The sequence below is a fragment of the Balaenoptera musculus genome, chromosome 11 (genome assembly GCF_009873245.2).
Source record: "Balaenoptera musculus isolate JJ_BM4_2016_0621 chromosome 11, mBalMus1.pri.v3, whole genome shotgun sequence".
Classification (NCBI taxonomy): Eukaryota; Metazoa; Chordata; class Mammalia; order Artiodactyla; family Balaenopteridae; genus Balaenoptera; species Balaenoptera musculus.
The window spans coordinates 71,303,012-71,321,403 of NC_045795.1; the positions used below are offsets into that span (position 1 = coordinate 71,303,012).

General features: G+C 38.5%; 1 protein-coding gene across 4 annotated transcripts in view; it reads right to left on the reverse strand.

Moving 5' to 3' along the window:
• ERC2 (ELKS/RAB6-interacting/CAST family member 2) overlaps window positions 1-18,392 on the reverse strand; it is a 962,898-nt gene that overhangs the window by 885,929 nt on the left and 58,577 nt on the right. The window lies entirely within an intron of this gene.

Sequence of the window (18,392 nt, forward strand, 5' to 3'; positions counted from 1 at the left end):
GAAATCCTCCCACTGAGTTTCAGGAAAAAATTACAACCACTCAGCATTGGTTTTCTAATAATGTTCTTAGTCCTACGCCAAAAATAGAATTTCATGACTTTCTTCTCATAGCTTGCTTTTCAAATTAATTAATTCTAAGTCATTTTCCTCTGCCCCCACCCCACCTAAGTGAATAAGTAATGAGAATGTTATAAGCTACATTAACAGTGAAAAGCAAGAAAGGACAGCATATGGTAGTGACTTGGTTGCCTGGTACATTGGATTTAGAAGGGTTCTAAAGCCAAAACTAGGTTTAGTGGGAAAGTTTCATGATTGATTAGTGATTTCTGCCATTGCAACCAAAATGGAGAGTGGCAGTATGATATTTGTCATTGGGGCAACCTATATACATACTAGTTGGAAGTAAAAAGAAAGAATTGAGAAATGTTTTCAGTAGTAGCAAGAAGATTCTTAAGTTGTTTTGTTTTTAAGATTCAGCTAGTTCACATGCAACATAATCAAGAGTTCACTGAACTGGCTTGATGAAGAAGTGGAATTATCATGCCATGGGATGTAATCTAATGCTTTGGGCCTACCTCACATGCAGGATTAGCAGAAAGTACTACTTATTGATATAAGGACCCCTCCCAGGGAGGAGACCACCCATTTAAGCTTGGACTCTGACAGTCTAATAGAGCTGTAGGCAAAGTGCTGTGGAGAAAAAGCACTGAACTCAGAGCACCTGCTTCAATTTCCAAATGTGACTCATACTATATCAGACTGACTCCATCAATTGCATGGGAATAATGGCTCTTGCCCTCATCTCAAAGGATGTTGTGGGGATTAAAATGAGAACCTAAGTGAAGCACTGAGACCTCAACATACCTTGAACACCTTTCAATCTCACACCTAGAAGACATTCCAAAAATAAATGCTAAATTAGGCTCCCAAATACCAACACTGCAAATTATTCTCCATTGAAAGATTACCATAAGGAGCAGAAAGCTGAGTTCCCCTCTGTCCCCTGGAATAAGCCACCAGTGTCACTCCATCTAAGTTGCTTGGTCACAAATTTCAGTGGGCATCATTGACCACACCTCCTTCACCAGTGAGGGGATAAAAACAAAATAATGTCAGTGATTAACTTCTGTCTAGAACTTTACAGTTTATCAATCATTGACTAAAAGAAGACCCTCACATCAACTGGAAGTATTACCATCATTCCTGTTTTAGGAATAACGAGACTGAGAAAGAAAAAGATTAAAGCAAGAGGAAGTGGGGGGCAGGGAAAGGCTGCAGCCTTGATGGTAAATACCATGCCAAGTCTTCTGCTTAAGGTGAGTCTTATCAACTTAATTAAGTAGGTATATTGTGACAGCTGAATAATGACTCTGTATTCTCTGTTATCACTTAAAAACAGATAAAAGAAAATGAGCTATAATTATAGAGGTAAAAATTAAGTTTTCATATAAGGGAGAGTGTATTGATAAGGCAACCAGGCACAGGAACGTGTTACTAATGAGATTGTGGAGAACATCTCTCTAGGGGAGAGAAGAATGTGCCTGTAAACAGACACTTTTTTTATTTGCTGAATTAAAGTAGGCCTCTGGGCTTTAGGAAAAATGTTAAAAATAACCTTCTCTGTCCCCTGGGCATCATAATATTCCAAATCATATCTGATGGAAGATTAATTATTCCATTCCATGGATGCTATTCAATTTTAAGTTAAAACACTTACCGTGCACCTACCATGTACAAAGTACGGTTTAGCAGATGACATGCTGTGCAAAGTATTCAAGTAAACATATTAGAATCCTGGAGTGAAAATTACAGCAAAGATGTTCTCCTCTGCTAGATAAAGGTGAAGAGGACTTCAAAGAGACAAACTATTTTAAAGAAATGTTTCTTTAAAATTAGATAAAATACAGAGTGCCATCCTGCTAGGTATATGCAGACCAGAAGAAAATTTAGTTGTGGAAGTACTTGTTTTTCCAGATTCTGGTATTCTATTAAAATCAAAGAGGAGAAAAGGAAGATTTTTTTTCTCTCAAGCTCTAATATATTTTAGATTTGTTTCTGTTTTATAGACTTATTCAACACTCCCACATAGATGTTTTTATATTACATGAATTTAATAATGAACTAAACTTATTTTTGTCCTTTGTTGTTGAAAGGTACCAAAGCCTCTTTCTGGTTTGTTTTGTTTTGTTTTTTAACTTGATTTTGCTGTATAGGGTTTTCCTTTTTCTAGAAATGCTTACATCTTTTCTAAAGTGTCAGAGCCCACTTTGATCTGCAAAATTATTGTGTTTAGATTTCAATTTGTATGCATTTGTCTCTAAAGGCATTGGTGAAATCTCAGATTTTATATTCAGCATTAAAGAGGAATAAATTCCAGAAAACAAACAAAAAAAAGAAATGTTTCAAATACCAAAATTATCAAGATGCAAGTGGATACATCCAAGCAAAGGTGTGTATGTGTGTAAATAGGAATGCCCGATAACATTTAATGCCACCACAATGGTTTTATTTCCTTTACAATGTTTCCTGGCCCCTGGATGTGGAACTATCTCACCTATATCTTTGGTTCTCGATCCTGAACCAAGTTAACTTCATGGAATGATTATTTCACCATGATATTGGCTACCAACAAAAGCATCCTCTATCTTGTTGGGGCTTATTATAGGACAATTTAAAAAGGAAGTGGTAGGCATGTGCACAGTGACTCAAAAATTCCTGCTGCTCTAGAGAGATGAAAATGATTCACACGGACTCTCTTACTGAGATGCATTTTGCCCAAAGATACTGGTACTCAACTTCTGTCTACCCTCTTTCCTTGACCATTATACTAGAAATCACCATGGCATAAAATCCTCTTTCAGGGCAAACTATCAGAATAGGGAAGACTTAACTAGCTTTCTATGGGGGTAAAATGGAGGGGGAAAGTCCTTGAATGTGTATTTTAAAGTGTCATTTGGACACAAGACTTTTTATTTTTTAAGATTTTTTTTTCATGTGGACCATTTTTAAAGTCTTCATTGAATTTGTTACATTATTCCTTCTGTTTTATGTTTTGGTTTTTTGGCCGGAAGGCAGGTGGGATCTTAGCTCCCCGACCAGGGATCGAACCCACATCCCCCGCATTGGAAAGTCTTAACCACTGGATGGCCAGGGAAGTCCCAAGACACAAGACTTTTATATAAAGTTCAATAGAAAATGGCTTCCAATAAAGACCACAATCTCACTGCCCTCCCTTCAACTCTTTCTTATCCAAAATTCCGTTCCAGTTCCTCCCAGTCACCATTTCCTCCCATGGGTCTTCACAGCTGTTATTCCTTTTGCCTGGAATGTCCAGCACTTCTACTGTTCCCAGTCACCCTTTATATTATAGCTAAAATGTCATTCCCTCAGGGAAGCTTTCTGTGTCCTAAACAAGTGAGGCTTCCAGTTATGGCCCCCAGTTATGTGCTCTTTCCATGCCATTTAGCACAATTGTAATTCATTATTTGTGCAACTGTCTATTTAGGAACTATCACACTACACTACTAGTTCTTAAAACCAAGGATTGAGAGGAGCCTCAAGATGGCGGAAGAGTAAGATGCAGAGATCACCTTCCTCCCCACAAATACATCAGAAATACATCTACATGTGGAACAACTCCTACAGAACACCTACTGAACACTGGCAGAAGACCTCAGACCTCCCAAAAGGCAAGAAACTCCCCACGTACCTGGGTAGGGCAAAAGAAAAAAGAAAAAACAGAGACAAAAGAATAGGGACGGGACCTGCACCAGTGGGAGGGAGCTGTAAAGGAGGAAAGGTTTCCACATGCTAGGAAGCCCCTTTGCGGGCAGAGACTGCGGGTGGTGGAAGGGGGGAGCTTCGGGGCCGCGGAGGAGAGCGCAGCAACGGGGTGTGGAGGGCAAAGCAGAGAGATTCCCGCACAGAGGATCGGTGCCGACCAGCACTCACCAGCCTGAGAGGCTTGTCTGCTCACCCGCCAGGACGGGTCGGGGGCTGGGAGCTGAGGCTCGGGCTTCAGAGGTCAGATCCCAGGGAGAGGACTGGGGTTGGCTGCGTGAACACAGCCTGAAGGAGCTAGTGCGCCACAGCTAGCCAGGAGGGAGTCCGGGAAAAAGTCTGGAACTGCTGAAGAGGCAAGAGACTTTTTCTTGCCTCTTTGTTTCCTGGTTCGGGAGGAGAGGGGATTAAGAGCACCGCCTAAACAAGCTCCAGAGACAGGCTCGAGCTGCGGCTATCAGCGCGGACCCCAGAGACGGGCATGAGACGCTAAGGCTGCTGCTGCAGCCACCAAGAAGCCTGTGTGCAAGCACAGGTCACTACCCACACCTCCCCTCCCAGGAGCCTGTGCAGCCCGCCACTGCCAGGGTCGGTGATCCAGGGACAACTTCCCCAGGAGAACGCACGGTGCGCCTCAGGCTGGTGCAACGTCATGCTAGCCTCTGCTGCCGCAGGCTCGCCCCGCATCCATACCCCTGCCTCGCCCCCGCATCCACACCCCTCCATCCCCCCAAGCCAGAGCCCATTAATCAGCTGCTCCTTTAACCCCGTCCTGTCTGAGCGAAGAACAGACGCCTTCAGGCGACCTACACGCAGAGGCAGGGCCAAACCCAAAGCTGAAACCCAGGAGCTGTGCGAACAAAGAAGACAAAAGGAAATCTCTCCCAGCAGCCTCAGGAGCAGCGGATTAAATCTCCATAATCAACTGGATGTACCCTGCATCTGTGGAATACCTGAATAGACAACAAATCATTCCAAATTGAGGTGGTGGGCTTTGGGAGCAACGATATATATATTTTTTTCCTTTTTCTCCTTTTATGAGTGTGTATGTCTATGCTTCTGTGTGTGATTTTGTCTGTATAGCTTTGCTTTTACGATTTGTCGTAGGGTTCTCTCTCCGTTTTTTGTTTTTAGTATAGTTTTTAGCACTTGTTATCATTGGTGGATTTGTTTTTTGCTTTGGTTGCTCTCTTCTTTCTTTTTTTATTACTTTTTAAATTTTTTAATTTTTAATAATTTTTTATTTTAATAACTTCATTCTATTTTATTTTTTTCTTTCTTTTTTTCTCCCTTTTATTCTGAGCCGTGTGGATGACAGGGTCTTGGTGCTCTGGCCGGGTGTCAGGCCTGTGCCTCTGAGGTGGGAGAGCCGAGTTCACGACATTGGTCCACCAGAGACCTCCCAGCTCCACGTAATATCAAACGGGGAAAATCTCCCAGAGATCTCCATCTCAACGCCAAGACCCAGCTCCACTCAATGACCAGCAAGCTACAGTGCTGGACACCCTATACCAAACAACTAGCAAGACAGGAACACAACCCCACCCATTAGCAGAGAGGCTGCCTAAAATCATAATAAGCTCACAGACACCCCAAAACACACCACCAAATGCGGACCTGCCCACCAGAAAGACAAGATCCAGCCTCATCCACCAGAACACAGGCACCAGTCCCCTCCACCAGGAAGCCTACACAACCCACTGAACCAACCTTAGCCACTGGGAGCAGACACCAGAAACAACGGGAACTACGAACCTGCAGGCTGAGAAGCGGAGACCCCAAACACAGTAAAGTTAAGCAAAATGAAAAGACAGAGAAACACACAGCAGATGAAGGAGCAAGGTAAAAACCAACAGATCAAACAAATGAAGAGGAAATAGGCAATCTACCTGAAAAAGAATTCAGAAAAATGATAGTAAAGATGATCCAAAATCTTGGAAATAGAATGGAGAAAATATAAGAAACATTTAACAAGGACCTAGAAGAACTAAAGAGCAAACAAACAATGATGAACACCACAATAAATGAAATTTAAAATTCTCTAGAAGGAATCAATACCAGAATAACTGAGGCAGAAAAACGAATAAGTGACCTGGAAGATAAAGTAGTGTAAATAACTACTGCAGAGCGGAATAAAGAAAAAAGAATGAAAACAATTGAGGACAGTCTCAGAGACCTCTGGGACAACATTAAATGCACAAACATTTGAATTATATGGGTCCCAGAAGAAGAGAAAAAGAAAGGGACTGAGAAAATATTTGAAGAGATGATAGTTGAAAACTTCCCTAATATGGGAAAGGAAATAGTTAATCAAGTCCAGAAAGCGCAGAGAGTCCCATACAGGATAAATCCAAGCAGAAACACGCCAAGAAACATATTAATCAAACTATCAAAAATTAAACACAAAGAAAAAATATTAAAAGCAGCGAGGGAAAAACAACAAATAACATACAAGGGAATCCCCATAAGGTTAACAGCTGATCCTTCAGCAGAAACTCTGCAAGCCAGAAGGGAGTGGCAGGACATATTAAAAGTGATGAAAGGGATAAACCTACAACCAAGATTACTCTACCCAGAAAGGAGCTCATTCAGATTTGACGGAGAAATTAAAACCTTTACAGACAAGCAAAAGCTAAGAGAATTCAGCACCACCAAACCAGCTTTACAACAAATGCTAAAGGAATTTCTCTAGGCAGAAAACACAAGAGAAGGAAAAGACCTACAATAACAAACTCAAAACAATTAAGAAGATGGTAATAGGAACATACATATCGATAATTACCTTAAACGTGAATGGATTAAATGCACCAACCAAAAGACACAGGCTTGCTGAATGGATACAAAAACAAGACCCTTATATATGCTGTGTACAAGACACCCACTTCAGACCTAGGGACACATACAGACTGAAAGTAAGAGGATGGAAAAAGATATTCCATGCAAATGGAAATCAAAAGAAAGCTGGAGTAGCAATTCTCATATCAGACAAAATAGACTTTAAAATAAAGACTATTACAAGAGACAAAGAAGGACATTACATAATGATCAAGGGATCAATCCAAGAAGAAGATACAACAATTGTAAATATTTATGCACCCAACATAGGAGCACCTCAATACGTAAGGCAAATGCAACAGCCATAAAAGGGAAAATCGACAGTAACACAATCATAGTAGGGGACTTTAACACCCCATTTTCACCAATGGACAGATCATCAAAAATGAAAATAAATAAGGAAACACAAGCTTTAAATGATACATTAAGCAAGATGGACTTAACTGATATTTATAGGACATTCCATCCAAAAACAACAAAATACACTTTCTTCTCAAGTGCTCATGGAACATTCTCCAGGATAGATCATATCTTGGGTCACAAATCAAGCCTTGGTAAATTTAAGAAAATTGAAATCGTATCAAATATCTTTTCCGACCACAACGCTATGAGACTAGATATCAATTACAGGAAAAAAATCTGTAAAAAATACAAACACATGGAGGCTAAACAATACACTACTTAATAACCAAGAGATCACTGAAGAAATCAAAGAGGAAATCAAAAAATACCTAGAAACAAATGACAATGAAAACACGACGACCCAAAACCTATGGGATGCAGCAAAAGCAGTTCTAAGAGGGAAGTTTATAGCAATACAATCCTACCTTAAGAAACAAGAAACATCTCAAATAAACAACCTAACCTTACACCTAAAGCAATTAGAGAAAGAAGAACGAAAAAACCCCAAAGTTAGCAGAAGGAAAGAAATCATAAAGATCAGATCAGAAATAAATGAAAAAGAAATGAAGGAAACGATAGAAAAGATCAATAAAACTAAAAGCTGGTTCTTTGAGAAGATAAAATTGATAAACTATTAGCCAGACTCATCAAGAAAAAAAGGGAGCAGACTCAAATCAATAGAATTAGAAATGAAAAAAGAGAAGTAACAACTGACACTGCAGAAATACAAAGGATCATGAGAGATTACTACAAGCAACTATATGCCAATAAAATGGATAACCTGGAAGAAATGGACAAATTCTTAGAAAAGCACAACCTTCCGAGACTGAACCAGGAAGAAACAGAAAATATAAACAGACCAATCACAAGCACTGAAATTGAAACTGTGATTAAAACTCTTCCAACAAACAAAAGCCCAGGACCAGATGGCTTCACAGGAGAATTCTATCAAACATTTAGAGAAGAGCTAACACCTATCCTTCTCAAACTCTTCCAAAATACAGGAGAAGGAGGAACACTCCCAAACTCATTCTACGAGGCCACCATCACCCTGACACCAAAACCAGACAAAGATGTCACAAAGAAGGAAAACTACAGGCCAATATCACTGATGAACATAGATGCAAAAATCCTCAACAAAATACTCGCAAACAGAATCCAACAGCACATTAAAAGGATCATACACCATGATCAAGTGGGGTTTATCCCAGGAATGCAAGGATTCTTCAATATACACAAATCAATCAATGTGATACACCATATTAACAAACTGAAGAATAAAAACCATATGATCATCTCAATAGATGCAGTAAAAGCTTTTCACAAAATTCAACACCCATTTATGATAAAAACTCTCCAGAAAGTAGTCACAGAGGGAACTTACCTCAACGTAATAAAGGCCATATATGACAAACCCACAGCCAGCATCATCCTCAATGGTGAAAAACTGAAACCATTTCCACTAAAATCAGGAACAAGACAAGGTTGCCCACTCTCACCACTATTATTCAACATAGTTTTGGAAGTGTTAGCCACAGCAATCAGAGAAGAAAAAGAAATAAAAGGAATCCAAATCGGAAAAGAAGAAGTAAAGCTGTCACTGTTTGCAGATGACATGATACTATACATAGAGAATCCTAAAGATGCTACCAGAAAACTATTAGAGCTACACAATGAATTTGGTAAAGGAGCAGGATACAAAATTAATGCATAGAAATCCCTTGCATTCCTATACACTAATGATAAAAAATCTGAAAGTGAAATTAAGGAAACACTCCCATTTACCACTGCAACAAAAAGAATAAAACACCTAGGAATAAACCTACCTAAGGAGACAAAAGACCTGTATGCAGAAAACTATAAGACACTGATGAAAGAAATTAAAGATGATGCAAATAGATGGAGAGATATACCATGTTCTTGGATTGGAAGAATCAACATTGTGAAAAGGACTATGCTACCCAAAGCAATCTGCAGATTCAATGCAATCCCTATCAAACTACCACTGGCATTTTTCACAGAACTAGAACAAAAAATTTCACAATTTGTATGGAAACACAAAAGACCCCGAATAGCCAAAGCAATCTTGAGAAAGAAAAATGGAGCTGGAGGAATCAGGCTCCCTGACTTCAGACTATACTACAAAGTTACAGTAATCAAGACAGTATGGTACTGGCACAAAAACAGAAATATAGATCAAAGGAATAGGATAGAAAGCCCAGAGATAAACCCATGCACATATGGTCACCTTATTTTTGATAAAGGAGGCAAGAATATACAATGGAGAAAACACAGCCTCTTCAATAAGTGGTGCTGGGAAAACTGAACAGCTACATGTAAAAGAATGAAATTAGAACACTCCCTAACACCATACACAAAAATAAACTCAAAATTGATTAAAGACCTAAATGTAAGGCCAGACACTATAAAACTCTTAGAGGAAAACATAGGCAGAACACTCTATGACATAAATCACAGCAAGACCCTTTTTGACCCACCTCCTAGAGAAATGGAAATAAAAAGAAAAATAAACAAATGGGACCTAATGAAACTTAAAATGCTTTTGCACAGCAAAGGAAACCATAAACAAGATGAAAAGACAACCCTCAGAATGGGAGAAAATATTTGCAAATGAAGCAACTGACAAAGGATTAATCCCCAAAATTTACAAGCAGCTCATGCAGCTCAATATCAAAAAAACAAACAACCCAATCCAAAAATGAGCAGAAGACCTAAATAGACATTTCTCCAAAGAACATATACAGATTGCCGACAAACACATGAAAGATGCTCAACATCACTAATCATTAGAGAAATGCAAATCAAAACTACAATGAGATATCATCTCACACCAGTCAGAATGGCCACCATCAAAAAGTCTACAGACAGTGAATGCTGGAGAGGGTGTAGAGAAAAGGGAACCCTCTTGCACTGTTGGTGGGAATGTAAATTGATACAGGCACTATGGAGAACAGTATGGAGGTTCCTTAAAAAACTAAAAATAGAACTACCATACGACCCAGCAATCCCACTACTGGGCATATACCCTGAGAAAACCATAATTCAAAAAGAGTCATGTACCACAATGTTCACTGCAGCTCTATTTACAATAGCCAGGACATGGAAGCAACCTAAGTGTCCATCGACAGATGAATGGATAAAGAAGATGTGGCACATGTACAATGGAATATTAGTCAGCCATAAAAAGGAACGAAATTGAGTTATTTGTAGTGAGGTGGATGCACCTAGAGACTGTCATAGAACGAAGTCAGAAAGAGAAAAACAAATACCATATTCTAACACATATATATGGAATCTAAAAAAAAAAAATGGTCATGAAGAACCCAGGGGCAGGACGGGAATAAAGACAAAGACCTACTAGAGAATGGACTTGGGATGCGGGGAGGGGGAAGGGTAAGCTGGGACAAAGTGAGAGAGTGGTATGGACATATATACACTACCAAATGTAAAACCGATAGCTAGTGGGAAGCAGCCGCATAGCACAGGGAGATGAGCTCGGTGCTTTGTGACCACCTAGAGGGGTGGGATAGGGATGATGGGAGGGAGGGAGATGCAAGAGGGAAGAGATATGGGGATATATGTATATGTATAGCTGATTCACTTTGTTATACAGCAGAAACTAACAAACCATTGTAAAGCAATTATACTCCAATAAAGATGTTAAAATAAATAAATAAATAAATAAACTATTAAAAAAAAAAAACAAGGATTAGGTCTTTCTTTTTCACCCCTGTTTCCCAAATAGTTAAGACAGTTTCCAGCACACAGTGAGAGCTTAATAAATTTATGGAATAAATGAATGAATGAACTGAATCAAATAACTAGAAAGTTCTCTAAGAATCTCTCTCCTTTAATTATTTCCCCAAATCAAACAGGAACCGGTTGACTGAAGCCAGAATCAGCAAACCATCATCTACACTACTATAAACCTCAGTGAAGACCACAAAAGCATCACAGCACGAAGTTTAGTGAGCCATCAGCCAAAGTTTCTTTTTTGGGTGATGAATTAAAATTTATTGTGGTAATGTTTGCTCAACTATTTGAATATACTAAAAATCACTGAATGTATACTTTAAATGGGTGAATTATACGGTATGTGAATTACATCTCATTAAAGTTGTTATTTAAAAAATTTCAGACTCTAAGCTATAAAATCAAAGTACTTTATTTCAAACCTAAAGTTTTTTAAGTTGTCTTCGGATTCAGTCTTAAATCGTTAAAAGGGGAACTGGAATTTTTTGTGGCTTAAGAAATTATCCAATTAGAGACTGCTGTATTTTGAATGAGACATTCAAGAAAGAATTAGAATCTCTCCTTTCACATAAATGGACAGTTCACCAAAAAGGGACTCCAAATGGGTGCTAAACTATGACATCTACAAGGAATTAAAGAAATGCAAATTAAAATAAGATTAAATTTTTGCTTATAATTCTGATAAAAAGCTGAGGATTGAAAACTTTGTGGTAAAAGAGGAATTCATACTCACTGTTGGTGGGAGTAGAAATTTGCACAACCATTTGGAGGGCAATTTGGCAACGGCTATTAAAATTTTACATATTCATATTATTTTACCTAGACATTCTCTCCTCGTAGTTCATTCAGAAACACTTGCTCAATTGGAAAATTATCTGTAATACTGAAAAACTAGAAACAAACCAGATGTCCAATGGTAAGGGACTGGCCAAATAATCTGTCCACTCAATAGAATATTTGACAGTTGTTAAAAAGAATGCGATGTTTTGACATGTACTAACATGGAAAGGTGTCCAAGATGTATTGTTAAACAAAAAATGTTAGAATATAATATGCATTTATAATTTTAATACACATAGGAAAAATATGAAGAAAGATACTCTAAATTTAATGAGAGTTATCTTAGAGTGATGGGATTTCCATTTTCTGTGTGTTAACTATTTCTTTCAAGTTTGAATTTTTTACAATTCAAATTTGAATTGTATCACTTTTCAAGCAGAGAAAGGAAAAAAATTTTTTCAATTTCCCTTTCCTTTGCTTGGCACACTGGAGAACTGGGGGTGAGGGAGCAGAGGGGAGGGAGAGAGAGAGCTTGAGGGAGGCAGAAATTGCAACTGTCTCCAGTAACTAGGGAAAGTGGCAACTTCCTACCTTCCATTGTAAAAAGTCACCCCCCCCTTTTTTTTAATCTCCCACAGCTCTTCCTTTCTCTACTCTCAAACTTAACCACTTTCTACTTCGAACCACTGAATGGCAATCAATCAATTCTCATGTCTTTACCCTCTTGTTGGACACAAGCTTCTGAAAGACGAAGGACTCAATTCAATCTATCTCTAGGTCCTCCACAACACAAAGGACAATGACTGCACACAGCGTTCTGGAGACCTTCAGCAAGCATATCAGAACTTTAAAAAAAAACAGTTTTTATTTTTTAAGTTTTTTTTTAATGGTTTTGGCTTTAAAATTCAAAGAGTAAAAAAAAAGATTAAAATGTCTTCCTCTTATCCTGGATTCTCACCTTGCAATGACTGTTACCTGTGTCTTGTCTCTTCTTTCAGAGACAGTCTACATATATACATGGATGGGGCAGGAGTGGCCACAGGTTGGTGGACTGGGGGAAGGTGATGGGTACACAGGAAGTCACTACACTATTTCCTGTTTATATTTCTGCATGTTTGAAATTCTCCATAATTTTTTTAAAATTTCTAGTACATGCCAAAAAATTAGTATATTCCAACAAATTAAAATAAAACCTGAGTAGAATAGTTGTAAATATCTGAAATACGATAATATTCCAACAGAAAAAAAAATTCAAACAACCCCACTATTTCACATCCCACTGTGAATAATGTATTAATTCAGATAAAACCCTTTGTCTTCAATAGTTTTCAGAAGGAAGGGTTCGACCTATTTGTCATGAATTTAAATGAGGAAAAATACTACATACTAAGATTATTTCAAAAACATTTAATTTTCCTACAAGCCAGCAATATCAAGACCTCTCTCCGAAAAAACAATTACTATTTTCTACTAACAAACTGTAAATAGAGCCCTAATGAATGATTTTGCTAATACCTGTTTTTACTATGTTCATTATTCTGTGGTCCAGTTTTTAGTCTGATATATAATTGAAACATCAATCAAATATCAAAAGAGAAGGATACTTCAGTCTGATTTTAATAGAGGCTAAGAAATCTACACTCCAAACATTTTTTTTAAGTTGCTAGTGAGAAACCTCAACAGCCATACTGTGAAATAATTTTTATCAGCCTTATTAGCCATAATCGTGGGGGGAAAAAGCTGCCCTTCTCTTGCATCCTCTTTCAGTTTGTTTTCTCCCTCTAGCAATTACCTGATAAGAGGGAAGCAGGCAAGTCCCAAAGTTGAACAATCTAAACAATGCCTGGGGAGACAGCCTGTGAACTCTTCTAGCTCTGTTTAAACCTATCACTAAAGCCCAATAATTTTAAATTAGGTCAGTGCCAACCTGGAAGTATTAAAACACATAGTACCTTTCAGCAAACAAAGCATAGTTCAGTCTAGGCATTTTGTGAGTAGATGGCTCAGGAGTTACCCCAACTTTACAAATGAAGAAACTGAGACTCTGAATTAACAGATTTGTAAAATGAGAAGAGTCAAGGAGTAGTTGAGTCGAATTTAAATCCTTTAACAACTAGTCCCAATATTCACCCATTCCCCCAGATGTAAACATATGGTCATATATACAAACCTTTTTCAACATAAATTAGTATTTCTGTAACCTGATCAATATTTATTTATATCATCAACATCCTTCCACTCATCAAGGCCCACCTTATTATGCAAAGTGCAGAATATTCCACGACAGAAATGTACCATAATTTATTTAGCCAATCCTATAAGTTGGATATTAAGGTTCTTTCTAATCTTTGTCATAATAAAAATATTATAGTGAATGTCCAGATATACACACTTATGTGAATCTGTCCCATTATTTCTCCAGGGTAAATTCTTAGAAGTAGAATAGCTGGTGGGCAAAGGGTATGCACATTTAAAATATGAATTATAACAACTAACTGCCCCCCCGGAGGGCTGGAGCAATTTAGAACCCCAGTAACAATGATTAGGGTCCATTTCACCAGTCTGCCCACTACTGTGCATTAGCTTTCTTTTTAAACTTTGGCAATATGATAGCTGAAAATAATCTCATTATTTTAACCTGCACATACTTATTAGTAGTAAGGTTAAATATCTTTCCTTTTTTCTGCCCTGGGAATTGCCTGTCTGTGTTTTTCACTAATTTTTCTACTCCATTGTTACTCTTACTATTGATTTACAGAAGCTCTGTATACGGTAAGGCAAGGTTCCTCCACCTCAGCACTATTCACATTTTGGGCTGGATACTTCTTTGTTGTGGGGGACCGCCCTGAGCCTTGTAGGCTGTTTAGCAGCATCTCTGGCCCCTACCCAGTAAATGCAAGTAGCACTTCCTTCAATTGTGAAAACCAAAAATGTCTCCAGGGATTGCCACATGTCCTCTGGAGAGCAAAACTGCCCCTAGCTGAGAACCACTGTGCTTAATGGATTAACCCTCTATTCCAATTACATGCTACTGCCTCCTGGACATTAGTCCCCACCTCCCCAACCAATGGAAGTGTCCCTTCTTCAATATTTTTTACAGATGGTCAAATTGAATACTAATTTTCCAGGTAGGCTTCTCAATGCTGAACAGCTATAGTTGTTCCAAAACTCAGATTAGTAAAATGAAGTCTAAATACCTTTAAGTACTAATCATTAGTTTTAGTTATACCCTCTAGAACTGTATACTGTTCAATACAGTAGCCACTAGTCACATTTAAATTTAAATTACACGAAGTTAAATAAAATTAAAACTTCAGTTCCTCAGTCACACTAGCCGCATTTCAAGTGCTCAATAGCCACATATAGCAGGTGGCTACCCCACTGGGCAACACAGATATAGAACATTCTCATCATCACAGACTGTCCCCTTGGACAGAGCTGCCCTGGAACCTTGCCATCCAAAGTGTGGTCCATGGGCCAGCAGCACTGGCCTAACAGCTTGTTAGACATACAGAATCTCGGGCCCCACCCTGGACCCACTAAATCAGGATCTTCATTTTAACAAGATCCCAGGGAATTTATGTGCACTCTGAAGTTTGAGAAGCATTGCACTGGGAGACTCAAACATCTAAGGTCGGTTATCAAATGTGCACTCATTCCACAAGTCCATACTTCTCCAGACTAAATGTCCTCAGCTTTTCATCTTATGATCTAGTTTCCAAATCTCCACTGATCCAATTCTTCACTTCCCTCTATCATCTTCCAGTCTACAAAGGACAGACAGAAGGGGAAGCCATGCTTCAAGAGAGGTCTGAAATGGAGACCATCACCTTCTTTGAACTAGACACCAGCTTCCTTTTAATGTAGCCTCAATGTGCATTAGTTTTGTCATTTAGTAATTTCCCATCAGCCAGATTACACCAGAGGCACGTAATATACTTGTGGTCAACAGGTTCCTTGAGCCTTCTTCATGGAACTGCAGTAAGGTCACATGTACCGTAGACTTTTATGGGTGACTGTCTGAACCAATGTTCTGCAATGTACAATTATCTATATTAAATTTAACCTTGTTGGCTTCTGCCTCTTGGTTTCATCTACCAAGCTCTTAATGAATCCTAATTCTTTCATCCTATTTGTCTGAAAACTTGATGCGTATACCTATGTCTTCTTCCAAACACTTGAAAATGTTAAACAGGAGAAAATCCAGAATAGTGACCAGAAGTCCCACAGTGTCTTCTTCCTCCTGCCTATTATGAGCCATACTCAGACTCTTGGGTATGGTTCTGACCCAGCTATTAATCCACCTAACTGTACTGATTCTTGAAATCACTTCCTAACTCCAAAATGTGTTGTTTCAGAAACCAATATAATTTTTCTAGCAAAAACTAATTGCAACATTAGATTTATATTGTCTTAAAGATTGAAGACATCCTCTCTTACTACCAATACTTTATGACAAAAGCATGATACTCTTTCATTTATATCCAGCCCCCAAATTAGGTCTACCAAAATGACTGCCTTTTCACTGAAATACATACATTCATCTACACTGAAACAAACAAAAGTACTTTAACTGATCTGTGCCAACACTTAACCTGTATCTGTGATGGGACCAATTCCCCAATGCACAAAGGTGGTCCACTCACAGAATATCTCATTAATTACACCCAATGACTCAGTGATTCAAGCCTTATAACGTTCTCCTCCTTTTTCTTACAAACATATTTCACATAAATGAATGAATGATGGATGTGGTGAAGAAAAATATTAGACATACGACGACACCCATAAGATGGCCTCTAATTTTGCAAATGAGTTGAAATTATTTTTATACTTCCACTAAATTAATTCTGGAGATTTTAATTTTTTTTTACAGTCCCTCTTATCCCTTTCTCATTTTGTTTTTTCTTTGTCTCATCCTGAGAAAGTCTCTATTTGTGCTGCCACCACCATGCATATTAATTGAACATATGCACTAGAAAAATATATATCGGATGACTCTTACAAGGGAGGCAACCTGGGTGATTCAAAGAAATGCAAGATAAGATCTCCTCCTTGAGGGATTAATAATCCAGTGGAAAAGAGAAGACTTGAACATAAATAATTATGTTAGAAAGCAATATACAGAGCATGCTATATAAGTAATAAAATCAACAAGCTATAAAATATTCAAACTCAATTTCTGGCTGGGATCATTAGAAAGGGAAACTTCTCAGAGGGAATAGTATTTGTACTGGTTTGAAAGATGGATGGGATTTCAACATGTGGGTGGGGAGAAGATTTGGAGACTAGTCCTGGCCAACCAAGCAAAGGAGCAGAGCAAGGGAGGGCAAATATTGAATACAAATGGATCCACTTTGGCCAAAGTAAAAGATGCATGGTGGGGAACTGGGAAGAAAAGGCCAGAGCACCAGGGGTGGACATGTTTGATGATGATGAGAAAAGAAATGGATGGACCCAGACTAAGGGCAATGGCCCTCAGCAAAGTCAATACTGACACAATATCTAAGCCTATTATCAGAGTTGACTGAAGGGAAAGTATCAATGACTGTTTATTCATGATATATAGCATAAGATACAGCGATTCCCATATCATTAAATAGTCTTGTTTTTAAATATCTGCATGGTATTTAATAATATGATAATATGCATACCCTTCACTAGTGGATCTTTAGATTAGTCCCTATACTTTATTTCTTAAAATAGAACAATTATGATGAACATCTTTTTACTTTGTGTGCAAATAATTCTTAGAAGAGGAAACAAGGTCCTACTGTATAGCACAGGGAACTATATTCAATATCCGAGAATAAACCATAATCTAAAAGAATATAAAAAAGAATGTATATATATGGATAAGTGAGTCGCTCTGCTGTACAGCAGAAATTAACACAACACTGTAAATCAACCATACTTCAATTAAAGAAATTTTTTTTAATTCTTAAAAGAGGAATTACTGGTCAGAGGATAAGAATATTTTTAAGATTCTTAATACACATTTACTATTTTCAGGTTTAAATCCAAGTCCACATCCTTCTCATACACTAACTCCCATTCTGACATTCTTGAGAGCATGTTCTCCAATCTGGTCTCAGATTTTGCTTCTGAACTATACAGGGTTTTTCTTAAGAATGCTGATTTCTGGGCCCCACACTGGACCTTCCGAATCAACATATCTGGGAACAGGCCTCAGATATCTATTCTTTTGACCAAAAGTGGTTGAGTCTATGCACAAACCAGAGCTTCTCACACTTCATTGTGCTACACATCACCTAGGGATCTTGTTAAAAGGCAGGCTCTGATTCATTAGGTCTGCGTACGTGTTTAAGAGTCTGCATTTCTAACAAGCTGAGAGCCATAGTTCCTTCCCTGGCTCCACATGAGCAAGTTTTTTAAATTTCAATGCCCAAGCTGTATCCCAACTGAATCACAATCCCTGTGACAGGGCCCAGGCACCACCCTGGAATATGACTGTGGGTAGATACCCCTTGAGCCTCAGTTTTCGTCTCTATAAAATGAGAACAGTACCAACATCTCACAGATGCCACTCATCACTAATCATCTCCCCGCATTCCCATCATGAGGCCCTTCCCCTTGTAACTTTTGCATACACTACTCCTCAACCACCAGCTACCCCCTCACCCTTGGCCTTGTAAGACCTATTCTCTGTCTTCACGCTGTAGCTCACAGGGAAGACTTCCTGACCAGGCCCCAGTGCAAAATCAAATGAGGTTCCTGCATTTATACTGTGCATCGCACCCTGAACGTCCTTCAGAGTGTCACATGTTTTATAATGACGTAATTTTGTGCAGGTGAAGAAA